Source organism: Cricetulus griseus, chromosome 2, assembly GCF_003668045.3.
Source record: "Cricetulus griseus strain 17A/GY chromosome 2, alternate assembly CriGri-PICRH-1.0, whole genome shotgun sequence".
Lineage (NCBI taxonomy): Eukaryota > Metazoa > Chordata > Mammalia > Rodentia > Cricetidae > Cricetulus > Cricetulus griseus.
Genome location: NC_048595.1, coordinates 243,706,683 through 243,732,032, shown reverse-complemented (window position 1 = coordinate 243,732,032; position 25,350 = coordinate 243,706,683).

Below are 25,350 nucleotides of genomic sequence, written 5' to 3'. Positions count from 1 at the left end.
TAGGTGATGCATTTCTTTACCATGGGGACATGCTTACTTGTGTCTGTAATGTCAACATACTACATTTAATGGTGCTCTTGATATGACAACTGAGAGATTAATGAAGAAAAATAATTTGATAAGTTTACTAAATGAACTTCAGCTTAATAAAAATTAAGTGGAAATATAAAATTCAAAAGTTATCTTTATAGTAAGATGCATTAGCTAACATACTCTTAGTTGGGAAGAGTCCACTTACCTGTGCCATGGAGGATTGCTTTTAAAACTGTGGGCTGAAAAAATTGTCAAGAGCCAGGAAAATTCCATTAAGGAATATCTCCAGTTCCAAACCTCCAGTTCAGCTCTGGCCTACAATTGTATTGCAGATGCGAGCTAATCTGCTATTGAATGGCATAGCCTCAGTGGAGAATGTCTCCTAGTTTGCATCTCTACAGAAGTAAGCATTTGAATAGGCCTGCACCAGGGTGGAGGGCGAGGTGTGCAGGACAAGTGAGGTGAGACCAGAGAGTTAGGAGCAATTTAGCAGAGGGGGCAACTGGAGGAGAGAGAAATGGCCTCAGGGTCAGGGAAGCATGGTTAGGAAACAGCCAGGAAGATGCTGAATAAAGAAGACTCTAGTTTTGCAGCATGGTGGAACTGAGAGCTCTATAAAGATGACAAGATGCCTGCGTTTGGTCTTTATTGCGGTTGGGTTGCTAGGAGTTTCCAAGTCCACGCTCCCCCACTCAGGCGAACCTCATGGCTACCATGGCTTGGGGCTGAGACATGCGGGCCAGAATAGAAAATGCCAGGAAAATTGAATATCTTTAAGTACTGGAAACTCAGGTTCCTTCTTTTTCAGTGATAGGGACAGTCTTTCACTTTCCAGTTGTGCAGTCATACGATCTGGCACCACTGACATGAATGTCCGTGTCCCTGTTGAGTGTGGAGGCCAGCAGTAGATGGATAGTTCATTGGAAATCAAGTGTATTTAAAAGACTGTAGGATGCACTTAGGAAATGGTGGACACTGAGACTGTTAGACCCCCAGAAAACTCAGGCCACAACCTCGGTCACCCCAATCACCAGGTGGATTCGAGAGCTTGATGCAAACTGCACGAGGCTTTATTGTAATTTAATGAGCTAACCCCATGTTAGCTCGGGTCTTTCACCCACCCGCCATGGTGGATGGCTCACAAAAGACAACCCCTAGGGCCTTCCAAGAGATCTTGTAGGGCAGCGTAAGGGGAGTGTATAGGGGTACGCACAGGCTCACTATTGGTGTGCCTCCAGCCTTGGAGGGCTTGCCCTGTGTTGATTGGTCAACTGGTTGTTATGGCCCACAGACCCTCCCAGGGTGGTTGCTATGCTCTGTGTGGCATTGCTGTGCACTTGTCTGTAAAGGACACCCAGGGTCATAAAGCATAGCGCCACCAGCTAAATTCTAACCTCTAGTGACTAAGACAAAGTCATAGAGCACGCGTTACTGTCATGGCTACCGAAATGGGGAGCTGGTCCCTTCAAGACAACTCATAGGGCCAAGTTTGCCGCTTGAAGGAAAATCAAAATGATTATTGAAGACACCACTGCCAAGGTGTGTGCGCGTTTGTTCCTATTGGTGACACAGACACCTATCAGCAAGACCTTTCTCCCTTTTAAGGACAAGATATTTTTATATTCATTTTCTCTGAGTCTCCCGAGTTCCTGAGTTTGCAGTCTGACAGCAGAGTTACTTTTTTTTCCATGTGGAGAGGGCTGCGGGGAAAGTGACGCAGGCAAGGGCTGGCTGGCTGGCTGGCTGGCTGGCTGGCATGTTGGCTGACTGGCTGGCTGGCTGCCCTCTCACTGCCTGCCTTCTGGGCCTGGCCTGCTGTTTATACCTGCTGAAGTGCTTTCCGTGTTTGAGTTGGCACTGCCCATTTACATGCTAGAGCCCTAGGCTGTTCATGATGTGTGTCCCAAGACTTTGAAACCTATGAGCTGGCGGTTGGGACGAGAGAATGTCTCTCAGTCTTTTTGGGTGCACTCCATGTTTTTTTCCAAGAGGTTAGATCACTCTCCATCCAGGTTTGCTAGACAGAATGTAACAGTTACTGTTTGAGACATCCTGAACTTTTAACGGCAAAAGGCGTAGGGGGAGATTGGAGAGAAATCCCTGCCTGAGTCCACTGAATAATATAACCAGTAAATGAAGAATTTTACTGAACGAAGATTTCTCATTGAAAAAGAAGAGGAAAAAAAATTACTTCTTGTTATGTAAAGAGGACACATTGTTTAAAATGTTCCAGTTCCAGTCCAGGTGACAACTGGAATCCAGACCAGATTAGTCAAGTGACTGCAGGAAGGGTTTTAAGGGTGGTAGAATTTTTATACAACTTTACCTGGCTAGCTCCTTAGTCCTTTAATTCTCTATCTAGATTTTTAGAAGACTTGTCTTTTTTTAAGTGTTAAAATTAGGAAAACTTTGACACCTGCACATCCCCAGCAATTCTCCTTTGTTCTTTCACACCCCTGCTGCCTGTGACTGTCACACTGAGACACGACACACACGGATGTCTGTTAACACCATCACCTGTTTTTCCACCTAAAATTTCTCCCCTTGCATTTCTTCCTGTGAGAAATCTTGGCTCGTGGGAGAATTTTTTGGTTTGGTTTATATAATCTCAAATTTCTTCACATCATTTCTGTCTCTTTGTTTAGGAATGAGCATGATATAGAGATACGTAAGGGCTATGACACCTGAGAAACTACCATGCATTTCAAATATTTTGTAACAGAGTATGATACCATCTCTATAAAAGAGTAATAAGTATACATCAGAGACTGAGTTCAAAACTGGAGACGGCCGATTCCAAGTTCCTAGCAACTTTGTTTACAGGAAAACAGTGAAGCCCTTGTCACATCTTCTCCTTTGCAACACCAGTCAAGTACAGAGTCTCTGGTCTTGTAAATATGTTAAGAATTTCATCTGAACTGTTTGTTTATGAAGAACATAAAAATGCCTTTGAGTAGTGTGAGTGCCAGTTTTCAAACCAAAGGAAAGAATCCGTACCTGGGTTTCAAGAAGGAAAGGCTACTGAGGAATGAATAGGCTCCCCTTCACTCTCAAGGCAGGCAGTTTATTCTTGGGTCAGACTCCGTGGTCTCCCACACAATGATGTCCTCTGCCCACCCTCCCCAGCCCTCACTCCAGCATGCCTGTCTCAACAGCCTAATTCATGCATCCATCCCAGAAAGCTTAAGGCTACATCAAGCTTCTCTGAGCCAGTTGCATGTTATATCAACTCTAATAGACTAGAGTTGTCCCAGAGTCTGGGACAGCTTTGTTTGTCATTCAAGAGGTTTATTGATGCAATGTGTAGTCCCTGGCTCTCCTCAAGAAAAAAAGAATGTTTTTACCTGTGGGCATGTCCAGATGGTAGTGAAAGGCTTGCATTCATGAAAGTGGCATTGAGCAATTCATGGTTGCCAAGGTATGCAGCAAAGACATGCCCTGTGCCACCCCATCGCCTCAGAAAGAAACAGTATCTAAGGCAACAGATTAGCACCTTTGAGGCCAGAGTTCCCTAGCATTTGAGACTTAGAGGATGGATAGGCATAAGGCAGGGAAACAACATGAAATAGTACCATGGAAGGCATTTTGTTGTTATTGTTCTCGAGAGTTAAAAAGGAAGTTAGTGGCGGGGACAGGGTGGGGATATAAGATTTAATATTTGGGACCTCGGTAGAAATTTAACGAAGGTATTCCCTGTGCATTGTAAACATAACACCCATTTTGTGGCCTCATTTCAGGGACATATGTGACTAAAGGCCAAAGTATGTCCAAAGGGTCAGGATCTGTGCTAAAAAGGCAGTTTCAATTAGCTTCTTGGAACTTGTGGTGTTCTAGGGACTGCCATTATTTGTTTCTTTCTTCTCCCCTCTCTGTGTTACATCCCCTTAATGCTATCACTGGCAAGGCAGTATGGTTCCCAGAAAGCATTGCTGCTGGCAGAGGTTCTCTCATTGGCTCCTCCCCAAGTACAGAAAAAGTTCAGGTGACAGCTCCTGGTGTTTCCAGCCAGCTACAGTTGGATTGTGAGCCCAGCAGCTAATATAGAAGGATATTATGCCTTTTACAGAATTTGGCATGTTCTTGCCGCTTATTGCCTGACCTAGCCGAGGAAGGCTTTTTCCATAGTTGCAGAACACAGCTTTGAAATTTAGGGATGTTTTCAGGTTAATCGAAGAAAAGTCTCTGATGACTGAATTGTCCTTTGTTTCATTTTGGAGTTAATAGAGACAATGAACTCACTGTCACAAGAAGATCTGGAAGTCAAGAAGCTCCTGAGCTGGCTCTTCCTGGCTACTGTGTCAAAGATTTTCTTCAGGTTTTGTTGAAATGTCATTGAGTTGCTTTCTGAACCTAAATAAATGCATTTAGGTTGGATTGAATTAACACAAAAAGCTAAGCAAAGTAAACAACCAAGAGGGTCTGAGTTCGAACACCAACTTCTCAAGTTCATTCTCTATAACTTCACCTCAGACCAAGTGATTGACAGACTGAATAACAAGGATACAAAGAACTGCCTCTGATGTCTTCTGATATGGTGGCAGAAGGTGAACTGCAGAAACCCGCTGGGGCCCCTGTTTCATTACTCCTTTTAATGAGAACACAGACTCTCTCCCTTTGGACACAACAGCTGGAAGAAAGGGCCCATTAGCACTGACAAAATCTACTGCCATGTAAGCAATCCTTGCCTGCACCTCAGCTGACAACATGAGTGGTCTCTGTCTCACTGCCATCTAGTGATAGTATCCTGGCCTGGCCCAGGCCACTATAGAATAGAAGGTTAACCACAAGCAGTGCTGGAAACTCTCATTTCTTGGATTGAAATGCTATCCACCCATTCCTCCTTTCTCTGAAAAACACATCCTGTTAGGCAGAGGGTGGTGTGATTTAAAGTCAGGGCTTCATTTCTGAAGTCTCAAATAAGAGATCTATGGATCGTCTTAAGAAACCAATTAATTGTAACTATAGTAACTCTACCCCAATAAGATAATCAGGTCTGTCTTTAGGCTATTGAATTTTAAGACTTCCAGGAAAAGACTCTGTTGTTCTTAAGACATCTGCATGGAATTAATATGCATAACACTTGGAGATAAATCCAACTCTCTAGTCTGTTTGTGTGTCTTGTGCCAAACATTCTAGATCTTTAATTCTTTTTGTCACTACTTTCTAGCTGTGAAAAGAAAATAACCGTTTCTATTCCATACATGTTCCCAAAGTTTCTAGTCACAGGGATGTTATAGGAGTTCCCATCCTTGTGTACAGACTGTGGTTCATAGGAACATTTGGGAATTTGGAACTTGTGTAGACATTCAGGAATACTATTTGTTGCTTGCTTTCCATCATGGTTGTGGGTCATAGGGCTAAGTGCTTCTTGTCTCCACGCACTTGTCCCTTTTCAACAACTGAACAAAGTAAATACCGTTTCCCAAAGATCTCATGCAACGAGAGTCACTCGATTAATTAACTTTCCCAAGGTCACACTGATGATTTTTAGACAAGTCGAGAATGGAATGGAACCTGGCTTGAGAACAAATGACACTCGGTGAAAACAGAGCTGGCACTTGGTGTCCTCTACCTGGTCCTAAGGACACTTCCAGTGTATGATGCTCTCCTTTGGAGTTCACCACTTGTAGCTATACAAACTTTACCACCATATTTAAGACAGTGGGGCGTGAATTTGTAACAATAAGATCACCACAGTTCCTCAGGCTCACTTCAAGTCTGAAGGCTTAATTAAAAACGTGTCTATATTCACCTTCTCGCTACATTGTTGCTGCTTTCTTTTTATTGGCTAGAGGCCATGAAGCCATTGGCTTGACACATTTCCTTTGAAGAGAGAATGGGGGAGAGATGAAGACTGAATGCATTAGGGCAGACCCTATAGGTGAGAATTTGTGGAAAGAATGGGATGCGATACAAAGAAAAGCATCTAGGACTATCTGAGTGTGAAAAGTATGGCTGTATGTAGATTGATAGGTGACTGTCCCCCTGAGGCAGTCATCTGTCATAGCCTCCGTGGGTGGGTAATGGTGGCAAATGAGAACCAAGTGCAGCTTGTCAGGCAACAGCAAAACTCACAAAACATGGTGATCTCTGAATGGTTCAGAACTATTATTTTGCATAGAGTAGCAGCAGTCAATCATTAGTACTAAGAAAACACCAGTTACCATTATTTCAACATCTACTTTAGTTATAATGGATATAAACAAACATTTTCATGACAAATTAAATAGTAAAATAGTAATTAATAAAATAATGAATGTTGATTAGCCCAATTGTTTTAAGAATTCCTTAAGAAATTGTACTTCCTTTTAACTGAAACTTTGGTTGGGGTTTATTCATTCTACAGTGTTGTTTCATAAAGAATTTTTTCCAAGTTTATCATTTAGCTTGCCCATATTTAACCCCATCTCCTCCCTCTCTTTCTGCCCCATGTTTCCCCTACTCTCACTAGTTTAGTTTCCTCTTTCCCCTAGTCTGCCGTTTACTTTCGTGTCACTAATGTAAACCGGTCTTACGTGTCTATGTATTATCCAGTGTCCACAATGACAGAAACCATGCTATATTTATCTTCCTGAGTCTGGCTCATTTCATTTAACACATGAACTTTATTTGCATCTATTTCCAGCAATGTAATCCATCCTTTTTATGGGTATATAAATCTGTTCTAGGTATATATGCCATGCTTTTCTTATCCAAGTACCTACAGCAAACACTTTCTTAAAATAAAATTTAAAAATCATAATCAAAATTGTGCAAGTTGTTTGGTAAAAGGTCACATTGAAGGAGCTGGAATAATGGTTCAGCAGTTAAAAGCACTTGCAGCTCCTCCAGAGGACCCAGGGTGGGATCCTAGCAGAGTCAGAAGGTTCACAACTTCCTGTAACTCCAGTTCCCAGAGTGCTGACACCTTTGGCTCCAGGGGCAGCTGCACTCAGATGCGAATACTCATATCAACACACACACTTACACATAATAAAAAATAAAAGCAATTGTTTTTTTTAAAGACAACATTGAAGATGGGTTAAATTCAGTGGAATTGTCAAGTTGTTAGGATTTTATTTATTTTCTTCCCAGTGTTCCATTTCATTAGACTCTTTAGGATCAGGTCAAGGAAACCAACTTGAATCAGCTGGGCTGTTCTCAAGGATTCTAGACAGACCCACTCCTAGGTTGATGACCTGAAGGATATGCTTCATGACACTTTGTTCCAATTTCTATAACTCAGGAGGCCTTATCAGCATTTTATTTGAGTATTTATTTAATGTCCTCCTTAAGTATTATCTGCCTGATTTTTATTATTTATTCTAAAAGAATATTTTTGCCATTTCAGGTCATACTATAACAGCAAAAGAAACTGTTATGCTAAAGAAAGCAATTATGATCTACAACAAAACAAAACAAAACAGCACCCAAAATTAATGTAAAGTGGACACTGAAGAATTGTCCTTTTCAACTTTTCAACTTATGAGATGAACATAAGTAATGATTTAAAAAGTACAGAAATGTTTTCAGGCTCTCATAAGGTGACATATGGTAAGCACTTAGAACATTGCCAGCACATAGTAGGAGCTCAGAGAGTCACTGATTGGTGGGAGTGACTCTTGTGCCTCAGTGGGTTATTTCTTAATGATTAGTTGAGGAAGAAGGAAGTGCTCACCCACAGCAGACAGCAAAAGCTGGCAAGATGCATTCTGGGAATTGTGTCAGGAGTAGCTTGATTTGGGAGAGAAGTCAGAGATCAGGCTGTGGAAACCTTCAGGGTAGGATGGAATTAATAGTCCACCAAATAGAAACACTGTGGAGAACAAGTACAGCAGCCCTCCCCCCCCACCGGTGCCCTCTGTATTCCCAGTAAGATGAGAATTCTGTTATCTTTCTCACGTTCATCTGCCTGTCTGCTTTTTTTCTGTTTAGGTATGTCACATAGAAACTTTAAGCTGCTTTCTTTTTGTATTCAAAATGCAGCGTGAAGCTAAGATTAATACTCTTATTTTGGCTTAGAGGCCACGATTGACTGAGGTGTTGTATCTAGGTCTTGATGTTATCTGCAGTCTCTGAAGACCTCCCTCCCACCCCCGCCCTTACCTGATTGGTAGATTTTAAAACACTTATCTGAGGTTTTGGAGGAAAAGGGTGGTTCTTGGTCTGCTTGTGTCTTTGTTATATTACGATAAATCTTTGTGCCAAATGCCACCGAGCCCCACCGCCATGTGTACGCATTACACAAGCTGCCCGCCTGAGTTAGGCCCAAATAAATACACAGAAACTTGTATTAGGTTTAAAGCTGCTTGGCCAATGACTAGGATTCCTCATCTGTTAGCTCAGTCTTAACTATCATAAATCTATATATTTTATAATACTTATCTTATCGGACACCTTATTGGCGTCCCTCCTTGTTGGTGGCTCACATCGTGCTACTGGAGCAGGAGCGGAGGGGAAAAGAGGCCCTTCCTGTTTCATCTTCCCTTAAATATGAGTCTCCTTGCTATGTCACTTCCTGCCTGGATCATCACTTCTCTACTACATTTCCCAGAATCCTCTTTGACTCCTAGTCCTGTCTACTTGCTGTCTCATTGGCCAAACAGTATTTTATTTAACAATCAATAAGATAAACATACACAGAAGTACTTCCCCCATCAGTTATAGTATTGTTTGTTTTATGTTTTACTGAGATGAGGTTGCATTCAAAAGAATGGGCTGGCCTAGCATTCATGTTGTAATACTGGGTGTCCTCCTGTCTCAATCTAAGTGCTGGGATTACAAGCATGATCCACCGTATCTAGCTAGAATGTTTTCAGGGGATATGAGGTATATGACAAAGATAGAGACACAGAAACACTGCAAAAAGAAGCAATAATTTAGATCCAGGACATATGAAGTCTCTCCCTGCAGGCTGAGACAATCATCTGAGCATCGCCAATGCCTTACACAGACCTTTCAGCCAGACCCCAAATAGCAATCCACCCTAACCATAATTCCTGCATCCACTTACTTGTGCATTGCTCTTTATTCCTCGTGGTCAGCTTTTAGCCTTTGAAACTCTGCGGTATGTGAACAGCTTTAATACTCCAGGCTCTTTTTGTTTGTAAGTAAGTCATAATTAAATTTGTTTTGAAAGTTTCCCCATGGCCTAAGGACTTGCAACTCTATTACTGTCAAGATATGTTTGGAGGACAGAGTGGAACAATGTATGTAAAAATGTGTTCAGTTTTTATGTAAGCAGAGGTGGCTTTTGTGTAAAAATACAGATGTTTCATCTGTCTTTAATAGTTTCAGACTTCAAAGAAAAGCACCTCTACACAACAACATTTCCCAACTGGTTTCAAAGCCCAAGCTATATCTGAACTTCATGAAAGAAACTGAAAGGCCAGTTTGATTCCTTAACCTGTCATAAGTTCTAGTTGAAAGAAACATAGCTGTGGCTACAGATAGGAAGGTTTTAATACCTTTGCCAAGAATAAACCTTAAAGGGAGAAAAGTCTAGTTTTCTCTCCATAAATCTCAGTAGATGTGAAGGGAAGGTCTAAGATTCTGAGGCTTTAGTTGCAGTGATGTGGTGTGGTGCTCTTGAAGGGTGTCCTCAGCTGTGCTCTGGACAACATGCCAAAGGCAATGCTTCAGGAATCCAAGCCAGGAAGGACTTCTGTAAACATGGCAGGTGTCCTCAACCTTCATCCTGTTATCAGTGTGGGAGATGTCAACCTGAAGCATTTAGGGGAGCAACTAGAAAAACAGGGTGTAGCAAAAGTGTATAGAGGCATGAGAATTAGCCGAAATAAACACTTTCAATGTTACTTTTGGTCATTGTCATTATCACAGCAGGAGAAAGCAAACTAAGGCACTTTCTTTTCCTTGTGTACTTAAGGACTCTCCTCAGTAATATGTTAAGTGTATAAAAATGTCCTTTTATTTTGGAAGTATGTATCACACTGCTTCTGGAGTATTTACTTTCCTTCCATACCCACCACTTTACTTCTGTAGCTTTACATTCCCGTGTTTCTTTACACAATGCCGAGTACTTCATTTTTTGTCAGAAATTAAGGCTGAGAACTTCTCAGACCCTCCCTAACCTCCCTTTCCTCTGCTTGCCCCGCCTGCACACTCAGAAGTCAAATTTTCACCCTCCGCATCCTTTACTTTGTGTTTGTCTCTGTGTTCTGGTTCCAGATATCAAGACATGAACAGAAATAGAGGTTCTTCTGGAAAAGTTTCGTGAGATATCATAGCTTGGCTTTTGTACTAGGTGGCAGTTTCTTGTAGGAAGAAGACTTAAAATCCCCACTGCCATTCTTTCCTCCTAATAAATCACAGGCAGAGACTTAACAGTTCCATTTCCTGTAGCGATGACACTCGTATGATGTTCCTTACATTTGGAGCCGCATAAAGAGAAGGGTCCCTGAGCGTGTGGAAATGGCTCTCTGGACCCCAGGAGATACAGCTCATGCAATAGCTTGTGGAAGAATATGAGTGTCAACTTTGACAACATTTTAGCCAGCCCACAGTGCTGGACAGAGCACATACAGCTGCTACCTTTTTCCTCATCTGGGTGTCTCACAGTGGCCATAGCGGTTTAAGGATGCCTACTTCTAAGGATTGTGAACTCTTATTTCGCCGCCTAAGTGACTTAACATGCAGAATGTATCTTGTTTGATTCAATACTTTCGAAAGATTGACTCTTTAGTCTTTGAGAATGACATACCTGGTTAAGAATCAAACACATATGGAATGAGTTGTATTCAGTCTTCTAGCAGTTTGTCAAATGACTCCAATTACTTTTCTTTTAGAGTTCTGTGCTGTGACTAAATACCCAAAAAAATCAACATTCAGCCTGTGGTCACTTGGCTCTGTTGTTTTGGAGCCCCGGTGAAACAGAACATCATGGCTGGGACACGTGATAGAACAAAGCTGCTCACCACATGACAACTAAGAAGTGGGCAGTGAAAACAAGAGAAAGAGAAGGAGGCGTGGAGTCAGAATGTACTTATCACAGGATTGACCCCATCTCCTCAAAAGATTATGCCACCTCTCAGACTCTTCAGTTCCGCACATATGGAAACTACAAACAGGAAGTATAACTGTGGGCTGGCAAGGTGGCTCAGTAGGTAAAGGCACCTGCTACCAGGCCTAATGGCCTGAGTTTGATCCATGGGACACACATGATGGAAAGAATCAACTAACCTCTACACATTTTCCTCGGAGTTACACAGGTAAACCGCCCCATGCATAGACTTCTGCTCTCCCCACCAAGGTACATAAGTGAAAAGCCATAAATAAAGCCACAGTTGATCCCATGTTTTGGGGAAATGCACAGTCAATAAAACAGCACCAATTGCCTCTCAATGTTCTCGTATTTATTTGTGGCTTTTCTGTCTTGCTCTCAGTTCCATTAACTTTCTTCCTTTCCAGTACACATGGATTGGTTGCTATTGCCAAATTCTTAGTCTCTATTGTCACTGTTTGGCAGTCACTTGTTGTCTGTAGTAGTCAAACCAGTTGGGTAATTCACATTTATTATGAAACACATTTTATGATATTATTTGTTCTCATTTTCTTCTTTTTGCCAATTATAAAAATGAGTGCTAGAGAGGAACAACAAAGTAGTTTAATCAAAAGCAATTCAGTGGAATGACTAGACATTCTTTTATATGTGTGTGTATTTGTGTATGTGGGTGTTATATCTATTTAATTGTTTGTGGGCATGTGCACATATGGGAAGCTTCATATGCACGTGTGTGTGTGTGCAGGTAGAGGCCCAGAGGTCAACACAGGGCGTCCTCTTTTATTGCTTTCTACTCTATTTCATTCATTCATTCAATGTGCATTAGTGTTTTTTGTTTTTTAAGTTTTTTTATTTTTATATGCAGGTTTATATTATTGGTGTTTGACCTGCATGTCTTTGTGAGAGAGTCAGATTTATTGGAACTGGGGTTAGAGATAGTTGTGAGTTGCCATGTGGGTGCTGGGAATTGAACCTGGGTCCTCTGGAAGAGCAGACAGTGATCTGAATCACTGAGTCACCTCTCCAGTCTCTTCCACTCTATTTCTTAAGACATGGTTTCTTATTGAACTTGTAGCTCATTTATTTTGCTAAGGCTGGTTGGCCAATAAACTTCAAGGATCTGGCTATGCCCAGCCCCTGATAAGGCTGTTTGAAGAAGCCTTGTGCCAGGCTTTTATGTAGTTGCTGGACAACCAAATTCATGTCCTCTTGCTTGTGTGACAATTTATTAAATGATCATCTCCCCAGAATCTGACTAGATGTTTAATGTGGCTTAACCAAGAGCTTCTATGACTTTGATTTCAATTCTACTAGGTTGAGTAAACCCTGCATGTCTTACCACCGTGGCTCAGATGACACATTAATATAAAGTACTTCTTGTTCTTCTTCATTCCCCATTTATTTACACATTAACTAGATAAAAATCAGCCCACATGCTGTGATATGAATACTTAAGATGCTAAAATTCCAGACTTCAACCAGTGGACTTTATGGTAAATGCCTTATCACTTCACAAATATCACCTCATTATATTTGTGAATCCTGCTGGTGTCAAGATTGGAGCCCCAAAAGGTAGATCAAGTGGCTATCTATTGTGGTGGGAAAATAGTGATTGGCCACAGGAACTACCTGGCTGAATTTGCAATGTAGAAACTTTTCTTATGGGTTTCAAATCTTTGGGTATAATGATTTGTTAAGTTTCAGAGAAAATACCATTTAATGTAGTGTGCTATAGACGGGATGAAGTTCAAAGATGTATTGCAAAGAATAAACAGCAATGCATACAGCATTGTTTTGCTTCTGTGGACACTAAATGTTTTACACATCAGGCGCTACAAGCACCCAATGCTGAGAAAGATAGGATACATATACATGTTTGTGCTTTGGTGAGGGCATATATATGTGTGTGTATATATATATATATATATATATATGTATATATGATATAAATATTAAAATTACATAAATAAATAAATAAATAAATAAATAAAACAAATTATCTAAAATATACGAACAAATAAAATAAATTATGCAAATAAATTACATTTTAATTTATGTATTTATATTTATTTGTGTTTATTCATTTTATTATTTAAATAATGCTACTTATATTATTTATATATTATGTATTTTTAATATCGTTAACATGATTACTATATAATATACTGTCTTAGTTGGGGTTTTTGTTGCTATGAAGATACACCATGACCACAGCAACTCTTATAAAGGAAAACATTTAATTGGATGGCTTATAGGGTCATGGCTGCATGCAAGCAGACGTGGTACTGCAGAGGTGGCTGAGAGTTCTACATCTTGCAGGCAACAGGAAGTGATCTGTCTCCATGGGTGTGGCTTGAGTGGATATGAGATCTCAAAGCTCACCTCCAAGGTGACACACTTCCTTCAAAAAGGCCACACCCACTCCAACAAGGCCACACCTCTTATTAGTTCCACTCCCTTTGGGGGCATTTTCTTCTGAACTACCATATTCTACCCCTTGGCCCCCAAAGACTTGTAGCCATGTAGTGCAAAAACACATTCAGTCCAACTTCAAAAGTCCCTATAGCCTATAACAGTCTCAAACTTATTTAAAAGTCTAAAGCTCAAAGTGTCTTCTGAGAGTCAGTCAATCTCTTAACTGTAATCCTCTGTAAAATTAAAATAAAAATATCACATACTTATTATTGTATCACATGTTACATTTATTATTTAAAATATTTTTATTATTTATATTAAAACTAAATTTAAATGTTAAAATTAGATACATAAATGTAAATATCTGATAAGTATACAATTGCTGTATGGAAAAATAAAGTAAATTTTTATTTTACTTTAGTATCAGGATGACAATTTAAGCCTGGTGATTACAGAAGGACTCTGAAGCAGAGTTATCTAAAATCATGAGTTATGACCAAGAAAAGTTAGTCATTTGCTAATGCAAGAGAACAAGAAGTCTTCTAGAGTCTAGAAATCTCACAACCAGAAGGAGAGCTAGAAAGTCGTGTAGGGGTTAGCTCGTACAGGCCTTTGAAGTCTTAGGCAACAAGGTGGTATTTTATTCTTAGTGGTGGGGAGTAGTAGAAAGCTTAAGTCAATTTGTATCTATGGCCTGATCAAATATGGGTTTTAGAGAGATCCCTCCCATTGCTGTGTTTTAGGGGTCTGGTTGAATAAAAATCATTTAGTGGTTATGAGATAACTATAGTAAGACCAACATCCAGTAACCATAGCTAACACATACTCTTTACTTGTATGTACTGGCAGCAAGCTAGTCATCACACATACCATGTAGTTCAGCCACACACAGAGTAACTTTCAGATGTGTAAGAAACTGTGATCCAAAAAATACAAATCACATCAACAGTTCTCCCAAATGGGGTAGTTTTAGCTACCCAATATTAAATACATGAGAAGTATGCTTGTATATGGAGGTGCTTGAGTCATTTCTTAGCTTTAAAGTGAACTTTATATTTAAAAAATACCAGAAGAGAATATTTTGGCTTGAGAGAATATTATTTCCTACCAGGATACACTGCACTATGGCAAAGGGGAGGAGCCTAAAGAGACTAAGCTTAGAAGAAGGAAGAAATGGAGACAGGACAAACTATAGATCTTTTTACTTCAGCAAAGAGACTCTACCTCAAAAAAAATCATCAAGAAAATAGTAATAATTCCCATCATGCATGAGTAAGTGGTAGTCTCAGCAGAGAGGGGCTTGGCAGAGCATAAGATCTGGGGACTGGACTGAGGACGCTGTCAGTGACAGCCAAAGTCTGAGTGAGGTGCGCTTTGAGTCATTACTGGAAAAGGGGCTGGGCTTAGAGAAAGAGGAACTGGAGGGAGAAAGTGGCAGTGAAATCTAAGAAGATGGCAGTGCCTATGAAGCCATCCCCGGGAGACACACGCTTTACTGTATGAAGCTGGGGAAAGGATATCCAGAAGGAAGAAAAGGAAGACAGAGTAGAAAGATGAGTGAGGCTGTCCAAGGAATAGGTATTTGCCCACAATCGGTCCCAGGTCTTCAGGCTCCTTTGCCTTGCTCCTCATTCAACATAGAACGTGAATCTTCAAGAATACAGATACACTACAGATGGTGGGATATCCCCTCATGACACTCTGGGATATTTCCTCTTGACATGCTGTTGGAACTGGGGTAAGTTGGTTTGAGGTATGTGCTGGGTTCATTTGGTATCAATGTTCAACTTGCTACCTTGAAGTTGACCAAAATTGAGGCAACTATATCATAAAAATTAGAAAAGACTACATGTTTCCACATTGAGATTTAGTTTACTATAAGCACACTGACTGACATGACTCACAGGTGGCTGGATCCAATGTTGTAATGATATATAAGTATTAGAAGATGTGAACCCAGGCAGGGAATTGCTTCTGGAGATTTTGTACCAATAGTTTCTTTTTGGTTTACAGACTAAATCATTTGTTTTGTTCATGGTTTTGAAATTTGTCTTCTGTGTATATTTTTGTCTTATTGGTTGATGAATAAAACCCTGATTGGCCAGGCAGGATGATAGATAGGACTAGGAGACAAGGAGGATTCTGGGAAGTGTAGGCAGAGAGGAGTCATCATGTGATCCCAGGAAGTGATGTAGTTGGGCAGAAACTGCCATTAGCTAACCACAGAGGTCTGGAGATCTGTATAGACAGGCAGGAAGTGATGGAGCTGGGCAGAATGAGAATATAAGCAGGGACAAACAGGAAATCACTCTCTTCTCTGTGGAGACTCTGAGCAGTCATCATGTAGGATGTGAGAAGAGTAACAGGTCCAGACTCTTCCTCCTGTAAGATAAGACCACGTAGAATAACTTAGATTAATAGAAATTAGTTAATAATTAAGACAGAGTTAGCCAATAAGAAACACTAGTCACCGGCCAACAGTTTCATAATTAATATAACATCTGTGTGCTTCTTTGGGGCAGAGAAGGGCAGCGGGACCTAGCCAGGCCAAGAAACATTCACAAGGGAAGTAAATGAACATGGCACCAGCATCTCATTAGGCTGGGATCTTGGATTGTGTAATGCCGATTCATCACACAGTGGGAAAGAACCAGACAAGACAACAGTCTTACCCGTGATTGCAGGCGGCAGTGTGAAGCTTGGAATGTGCTGCGGAAGGATGATTTACTCAACTTCATCTTAAAACATATCAACATTCTACTTCTTTTGACCTCTCTTAAAAGAACCCCTCGTGATAATGTATTACAAGGATAAAAGTTAATAATGCGGACCCTTGTAAGATTGGACACGTTCAACATGGTGCCCATCTATGTCTATGCAGCATTTGAAGACTTCCCGGACCAAAATGTAAAAATAAAAAAAAATTATGCTATCACATTTCTCCCTTATAATCTAGTGTAACCAAAGTCCCAGGTGCTATATTGCTATGTACATTGGTGCTTGCACAGCAAGGTCAAAGTGGCATATCGTCTTGCTTTAAGTTTAATCCACATGAGTTTCCCAGACATTAAAGGACTATAAAGCCCTTGTTGGCAGAGAGAATTCCCAAGGATAGTATTGTGCTCAGGGTGTTGTTCTGATGTGGAAGGAAACTTGGAGGCATGATGTTGAAATACTTATTGGAGTCGAGGTATTTACAGATTTTCTCCCTAAGTATTTAAAACAAACCACTCAATTACAAAGCCTTTCTTGAGATGAATTTCCAGAGGGTGTGGTCAACTTTCTGGCAAAATTAGATTGGATTTAAGGGTTTTGAAATCTGCCCTTCAAACTTGCTGGATTTCCATTTGGCTTTCAATTCTCTCTCAAATGTTTTATTGCTCATTGACTCAGCGTTCTCAAGAAATAAAAATATAACAACAAGGAAGCAGGCACACTATGGAAAGCACACCCACCTGGAACTCAATTTATTTGGAAGATATATCTTCTGTGTCAAACCAAGTTATGAAGCACTCTAATATAGTTAATGTTTGGGGGGCGGGAAACTTTTGCTTGGATTAGAATCTTAATTATTTAAATCTTCCCTGCCTCCCCAAAGTACTTTAAAGTTCCTCTTGAAAGAACTAGTACCATTCTTTGGAAATTTTATAAGATTCAGCTGTTTTTAGCCACTCATCAGATACTGAGAAAATTCTTTCCTTTTCCTTTCTAGCCTTCCTTGTACCTGTTTTGAAGGCCTGCCATTGAACGCATACAGTTTGAAGGCTACGGCAAGCCCTGCTCCACACCCTCCTGCCCTTGATATACACACCACAGCAAGCTTTCCTCCACCCAGATTCTTTTTTAGCCACAGCAACCATGAGTGTTTAACATTCATCTTTACCCTTTCTTCCCCCTTTGGTCTTCAAGCCAGGTGAGCTATGAATTAAGGTAGAATGTACAGCTGGGTCAATAAAGGGGACAGGGGGATGAAACCATTTCCTATCATTTTTCACAAGGTTTGAAAAACACAGTTGGCAGTGTGTGTGTGTGGGGGGGGTTAAAAGGGAAGCAAGATTACACATATAAATTAAATATTTTCACCCCAACTCTTTTTTGATAGCCTGGGGGTATTAAGAATGTGTGTTTTGGAAGGGTTCAGCAAGCATTCCAACAGTAAATACCTTCCTGTTCAGTGTGTTCGAAGTTAGGCTGTCTTCTGGGGTTGTTTTAAAAATATGTGTGAAATATGTACTTTTATTTCAAGCCAAGCCAAATGTTTTCAATCATTCCCCCTGCCCCACGTTTGCTTGCTTCCCTTCTCCTCTTTTCCTGTCATTTCTTGCCCCCCAGACAGTAAAATATACCCTGAAATGTGTTTTTATTTTCCAAAAGGAAGTTTAGCGATTAATTATGAGTTACATGTAAACATATATTATTGCCCTCAAAGGTATTCGCCACAAACCTGGCCAGTGTTGTTCCCGGCTGGCATTCTTGAGTGTTCAGTCTTGGGCAATGGGAGTCAGAGAAACATGCACAGAAACCAAGTATTTGGCTCATGCACAACTGGGAACCAGTGGATAATTGAGGGTGAGAAATGGTCTATAACTCTTCACCCCAGTGGGGATGAACCTATAATTCCCAAATTGTTTGTGTAATTTTCTATTTCTACCACATCAGAGACAAATATTATTTTGTACTGCATGTTCCTTGTGGACTTTTTTCATCAGCAAAGTCCAATTAAGATGCCTGAAAGGAAAATAACATACCTGGGGCCATCAGACCTGGCAAGAAATACTACAGATGTACCCAGGAAGGAAAATATAGACCTCTGGTGGAAGCCACAGAGCCTCTCTGCAAAATATTACTCTTATATTGATAGACCTTAAGAATATATATCAAGTGTCTTAATTAGAGGAAATTCTGTGATATTCAAATTCAATATCAAGCTGTCGAGGAAGCATTTGTATTTGGCCTGGGCTGCCAACGCAACAGAGATACTGTACAGAAGGTCTCAGACAGAGGTTTTATATTCCCTTTAAGGAAGCCTGTTAAAGTTCAGGAATGTTCTTAGACAACTATATTTACTAACAGTACCAGGTGTCAGAGTTGGTCTTTTCCAAATTTAAATTTTATTTAATGTAACTGATTATTTATATTATTTGATGAATTCTATGCCTTGTGTGGAAGGTGGGGAAGGGAAGCCAAGCCTTGCAAAAATAAATATCTAAGGGTAATTTATTCAAAGAATGTGTCTTGATATGTGATTCTAGGTTTTTAGGGTTTGTTGTTTCCAGGTCAGTTTAACTCAGCAAACACTTATTAAACTATTGACTGTGCAAAGCTAAATGCTGGTTGCTGTCAACAGCTCCTAATAACCTGGAAGTAATTCAGCTTGACCTGGCCCAACACTCTTTTATTATAAAAATCTTTCAGAAAAAACATGACTTTGAGAAAACTTTCTCAGCATACTGCCAGCATTTAGTTTTTTTAAAAAATGAGCAGCTAGCCAAGTAGCATCTTGTGAAGATGACCATGTTGCAGCCTTATGGCAAATTTGTGTGCCTTACCCTCTGTAGTGAAGGATTTGAAACTTTTCTCATTAAAAATCTCAAACAGGATAGAAATTCCATTTCTCCCATTGACTAGAATTTGGAAATTTTATATAGAGCAATTAGATAGGAAAAGGAATAAAGATATTCAAGTTGGGAGGCAGAAGTCAAACTGTGTGTATCGATAGATGACATCATCCTATAAAAATTCCTCAAGAATCAACAATAGAAGTATTGGAACCAGTTGAGAAACTCAGCCCAAGGCTGCAGTTTACAGTTCTTCACTGTCCTTACGTAAGGACTTATCCTCAGAGTAATATTCAATGTTGTGGGATGTGTGTGTGAAAGGTGTCCTGTAGCCTGGTCAAAAATTGCTTCAATTACTGCTTTCATGGTCATGTAAATATATTAAAATTCTAATGATACTTTAATAATAGCTCAAATTTTGGTAAAATTCTGCAGTGGAACAATCCTTCTGTACACTCTGAACACGTGTTCCTCTCGGTGTTAACAAAATGCTGGTTGGCAGATTGCTAGGCAGGATTTTGTGGGCAGACAGAATTCTGGGAAGAATGGAGGTGTCTGGGGAGTTGCTAGTCAGATGTAGAAGAAACAACATAGGAAGTTCATAGATGAGGTAAGTGGGCCTCGGGGCAATACATAGATTAATAGAAATGGGTTAATTTAGTTGTAGGAGCTGGCCGAGACAAGCCTAAGCTATCAGCTAAGCATTTATAAGTCTCTGTGTGGCTATTTGGGAGTGGCTGCCAGGAAATGGAGGAACTCCTCCTACAAAATTCCTAACATTTATGAATGAATACTAGTTGAACATTCCTAACCTGAAAAATATAAATTTGGAAGCTGGAGAGATTGCACAGTTGATAAAGGCTCTGGCCCAGCAAGTATAAGGACCTCATTTTGATCCCTGAACCCATATAGAAAGCACGGAGTAGTCACGTGCATACCTTGAACCCCAGTGCTGTAGGAGACAGAGTTACAAGTGTCGTTTTGGTATTTCAGGCCACCAGTTCAGCTCCAGGTTCAGTGAGACAGCCAGTCTCAAAGGAATAAGGCAGTTATGGAACAGTTGATGTCCTCTGGCCTTTGTATAATACATGTACACATATATATGTAACACACACAAACACACACATGCACACACACACACACACACACACACACACGCGCGCACACACACACACACACACACACACACACACACACCTGAAGTGCTTCAGAATCTAAAATGTTTTAAGCACCAATGCAATGCCACGAATAGAAAATTCCACAACTTCCCTCACGTGGCAGGTCATTGTCAAAGATCATCTCACATGCCATTTTTGGTGTTTGAGTACATATTTGATCATATTAATCTGTCATGATTTTAAAGAGTTTCTATACAAATTAATGTTTCATAGTTTATTACATACATGATTATGATAGTTAAAAATCATCACAGCAGAATTTTGTATTCAACTTACATACTTAGAATATTTAAAAATAAATGAAATGACTAGGTCAATATATTGTTTAAGGCTTTTGATAGACATTAGAGTTTTTATATTGATTGTCACCTTGACAGGATCTAGAAACACCTAGAAGACATGCCTCTGGGCACGTCTTTGAGGGGTCATCTAGATTCAGGTAGCTGATGTAGGCAGACACCCCTAGCTGTGGATGTACCACCCCATGAATGAGCCTCAGACCATCTAAAGAGGAGAAGCTCAGAATACGAACTTCATGCTCTCTGCTCCCTTTCTGTGAATTGAACGTGACCAGCAACTGCCTCCTGCTCCAGCTGCCTTACCCTCCCTGCCATGATAGACCTTGTCCCCTGGAACCATGAGTCCAATCAAAGCCCTCTTCCCTGAAGTTATTCCTGCCAGGTATTTTGTTGTAGCTATGAGACAAGTAACAACTCTGGTATTGTAATAGGTATGGCAAGACTCCACACAAGGTTGTCTGTTTGCATATTTTAAACTAAATGGCCAGAGTTGGTTTTAAAAGAAAAATAATAATACCATAAAGAGTGAAAACAAAACAAACAAACTCAGAAAGACAACATACTGTCTCTGTGAGAAACAAAGCTTCAGATTTGAAAAAAAGAGAGCTATTAGGATCAAGAAAACAAAACTACCTAACATATTTTTATTTGTTTTTTTTTTGTTTTTTGTTTGTTTGTTTGTTTGTTTTTTTCCAGACAGGGTTTCTCTGTGACTTTGGAGGCTGCCCTGGAACTAGCTCTTGTAGACCAGGCTGGTCTCGAACTCACAGAGATCTGCCTGCCTCTACCTCCCGAGTGCTGGGATTAAAGGCGTGCACCACTAACGCCCGGCTCCTAACATATTTTTAAAAAGAACACTGTGACATAATCCCCCCAATCTTAGATGAGTGATGTAGCCCACTAAAACTAGTTTTAAAGTGTGGACTCTAAAACAAGAGAATTTCTTGTTCTCTTAATTTTTATAGTGAAATGAATAATTTTATAAGAGATAATAGATCTCTTTTTGTTTATAGTAAAATAGATAATTCTCAGACTCACAAGTATTTCTACAAGTACTTCTGTAGTGCTCCAACACAGGTCAACTTTTTTAGGAATTTCACTCCTTGACATAGGTTTTGTGAGGTAACTTACTGTTATCTCCACAGACAGAAACAAAATAGTAACATGGAGAGAAGCCGGTATTTCAGCTCTGAAGTGAAGGCAGGATTTCCATTTATCTGGCTTCATCAAGGATGATAAGAATTCATTTCTGTAACCACTGTACCACATTGCTCATAACTGTTTTATTCAAACATCAAAGGAACCAATTATTATGGGTTGAATTGTGTCCCCCTGTTAACAGAAATATAAAATCCAAACCCACATAATGAACGAGGAAATAAGGTCTTCGCAGATGTACTTCATCAGAAAGAGGTAATACTCAGTAGGGATGTTGAGCATTGAATGGCTTCTCATTCCATGTAGCTAAAGTCTGTAGAGGACAGTAAGCCATGCCTGTTAGAGGCTGGCCACAGGTGTGCCTGATCACACCTTTATCCTTTTAAGAAGGTGGCCATTTGCAGAAGCAGAAGCAGGAGGAGAAGCCCACTCAACGTGCAAGGCACACACACTGGAGTTATGTCACCAAAAGTTTCTAGAAGCCAGGAAGAAGTGAGGAAAGTCTCCCCTGCAGACTTTAGAGGGACATAGTTCTGTTCAAGCTAAGGCATTGAGCTTCCAAGTCTGTAGAGAGGAGACAGTACATTTCCATTGTTTTAAGGTCTGTAGTACTGCATTGCAGCAGTCCTCAGAGACCCAAAAAGCAAGTAATTTCAATGTTTCGGGGTGTGACTAGGTGCCCAGTTGGTCTGTGAGTCCACGCTACATTCTCAACCACGGCTGTTTCTCATTTGACTTGCCAGATGCATAGGTGATATCCAGCCTATAGGCTGAAGGCCAAAGACAATGTTTGCAATTGCTTCTGTATTTGGAATATCAAGTAACACCCTTACAAAGTAATACTTTATCAAATTTGCCAACATAGTATCCAGTTTCTGGGAAGCTAATAATTGTGTATTTTTGTTCCTTTTGGAAAGGCGGCGATACACTAAGCCAATATGAGCTATACTAGTACCATGTAACTGTATTTACACTTGTCTACCACGATAGTAAAAACCATCAAGCCTAACAACATCATTCAATTACCAATGAATTTTTCCTTTTATTTTCATATTTAGTTTTGACTGTAGTTTGTCCAACTTTAGGAGTGTGTCCAACTTTAGGAAATCACTTTACGTTCTGACTTTAAAAGAAGATATAAACTAAATATACAGTTTAGTTCAAAATCTGTTTTTCACACAAGGTTTTTGGAATGAAACTACCTATAAATTTGTCTTGATTGGATACTCAAAATAGGATTTTTTTAAAAAATTCTTCTTATCATGTTGAAAGAGGTGATGCTAGAACCATGCAGAGATCTCCTAGGAAGCCCGTCTGTGCACATGTTCCCTCTATATCTTGCACACCTCATTGTTTTTTTTTTTTTTTTTTTTTTTTTTTTTCCAGAGGGAACATATACAGCTGGCAACTGGTGTTTGGAAATCTAAAAAGAATCTATGTTTAAATATGGGGCACCACATTCCCCTGGCATACAAGGCTTTAAAAACAAAAGATTTTAGCTTTTAAAACCAATACTTCAAGTGATGTCTTTACCATACCGAGCATTGCACAATGCTTTAACATGTCATTGCACTTGAACTTCATAAAAACTCAATGCTGACTCGAAAGGGAGGTAACCAAGGGGAGCCCGAAGCCGGGAAGGAGTGTGGTGTGTGATAAGCTCCAGTAAGTGCCATTTTGGGAGATCCAATGCTGGGCTGTCTGGTCAGAATGGATTTTCATGTGGGCCCTGACAGGGAAAGCAGGAAGGTAGGGGCTTTCCTCAGTGGAAGGAAACTAGATAAGTGGCATTATGGCCAGGACTCTATCATACAATTGTGCCAGGGCTTTTCTTGATGTTTTTTTTTTAATATAAGATAACCACTACCCACTCTGACTGTTCAACACTTCTAAAAGAGCATGTCGAGACTGAGATGTTCTCTGAGAAGCAAATAACGTGGGGCTACAGAGATGGCTCAGGGGTTAAGAGCACTGGCTGTTCTTCCAAAGGTTCTGAGTTCAATTCCCAGAACCCACATGGTGGCTCACAACCGTTTGTAATGTGATCTGGTGCTCTCTTCTGGCACGCACTGTATATGTGATCTGGTGCTCTCTTCTGGCACGCACTGTATACATGATAAATAAATAAATAAATAAATCTTTAAGGCTGAACATAAGAAAATGGCTGTAAAATATCTCACTAATATCTTCTACTTAAACATTGCAACACAAATATTTGGATATATTGGACTAAGAAAAGCAGATGTCTGTTATTCACTTTTTTATTTTACTTATTTATTTTTGAAGGATGTAGAATAGAATCTTGAAATACTGCCCAGCTGTACTTGACCTCTTGATCTTCCTATCTTGGCCTTTTGAGTATTAGGGTTATAGACTTGTGACACTACACTATAGTGGGCTCTTTTGACTTTTATTGGTGTTGATACACACACACACACACACACACACACACACACACACACACACACATATATATGTATATATATATATGTATATATATATATATATGACCCTATTATAAAACAGTGTTAAACAACACTGTTTTAGATAAACAGATAACCTTTATACTATAAGTAATTATATTATATTCATTTATTTAGTGTGTGTATGTGGGTGGGTGCAAATGTTCCATGACATGCTTATGAAAGCCAGAGGACAACTTGCAGGATCAGTTCTCATCTTCCACCATGTGGGGCTTGGGGAGTAAACTCCATTTACAAGGTGTGGTGATAAAACTCAGTTTACTCGATGAGCTATCTTGCTGGTTGTTGTTCATTGTTCAAACTTGTAAACCTAGTTATTTAAAATTGTGAAAATGAAATGCATGGGCTTAGATTTTGCTCAAGTAGACTACAACAAATTTATAATTTAACCCAATACAACTTTGTCATCAAAAGTCTAATTCAGATCTCATGGATTAAAGTAAATGCTCATTTTGGGAGGCCTGGAGGAGAATCCTTTTCTGAACCCTTGCTAGCTTCTGCAGACTGTCTGCATCCCCTTCCTCTCTTTAAAACAATAGCAGGAGGGACAATCTTTCTGGCACCACATCCCCTGATTTCTTTCTCTATATCCTTTTATATCCTATGGACCTTTAAGGCTACATTGGGCTACTCTGATAATTCATGGTGATCTTATTTTTAAAATAAGGCAATGCACACTGTAACTCCAGCTCCTATCTTCCTTCCTCTTTGTCATGCAAGGTAGCATGTCTGCTGCTTCTAGAGCTTAGGTTGTGGGCATCTCTTGGAGGGAAGTCATTCTTCCCATCTGGCTATTCTGAACAATTCTTTCTCCAACAGAGTTATCCCCCTGAATTCATCATTACATATAAATGCATTGTTCCTTTGCTACATGTAAACTGATGAATTAAACGAAATTGGTTAAATACTTGAAAGGTTGAGTGTTTTCTTGTGAAAGAGAAGACTGTGGTAGTCTTTAGAAAGACCAACAAATAAGACCCTCCCTCTTACGTTTCAGTGGAGTGCACCAAGACTGAATTTCTGAAGCAACTATAATACCTGGAGTCACTCATTTTTATTTAATTGTTCATTAATCATTTTTTAACAGACAATCTGATGTTGTTAGACAAATCATCTTCTTTCAAATTATTTTCAGCATAGGAAATCATGATACCTCCGAATCTATGCTCCCTTCTCTTTCAACATCCTCAACTTTGCTCTTGGCTGACCTTTGTCACTTCTAGGGGA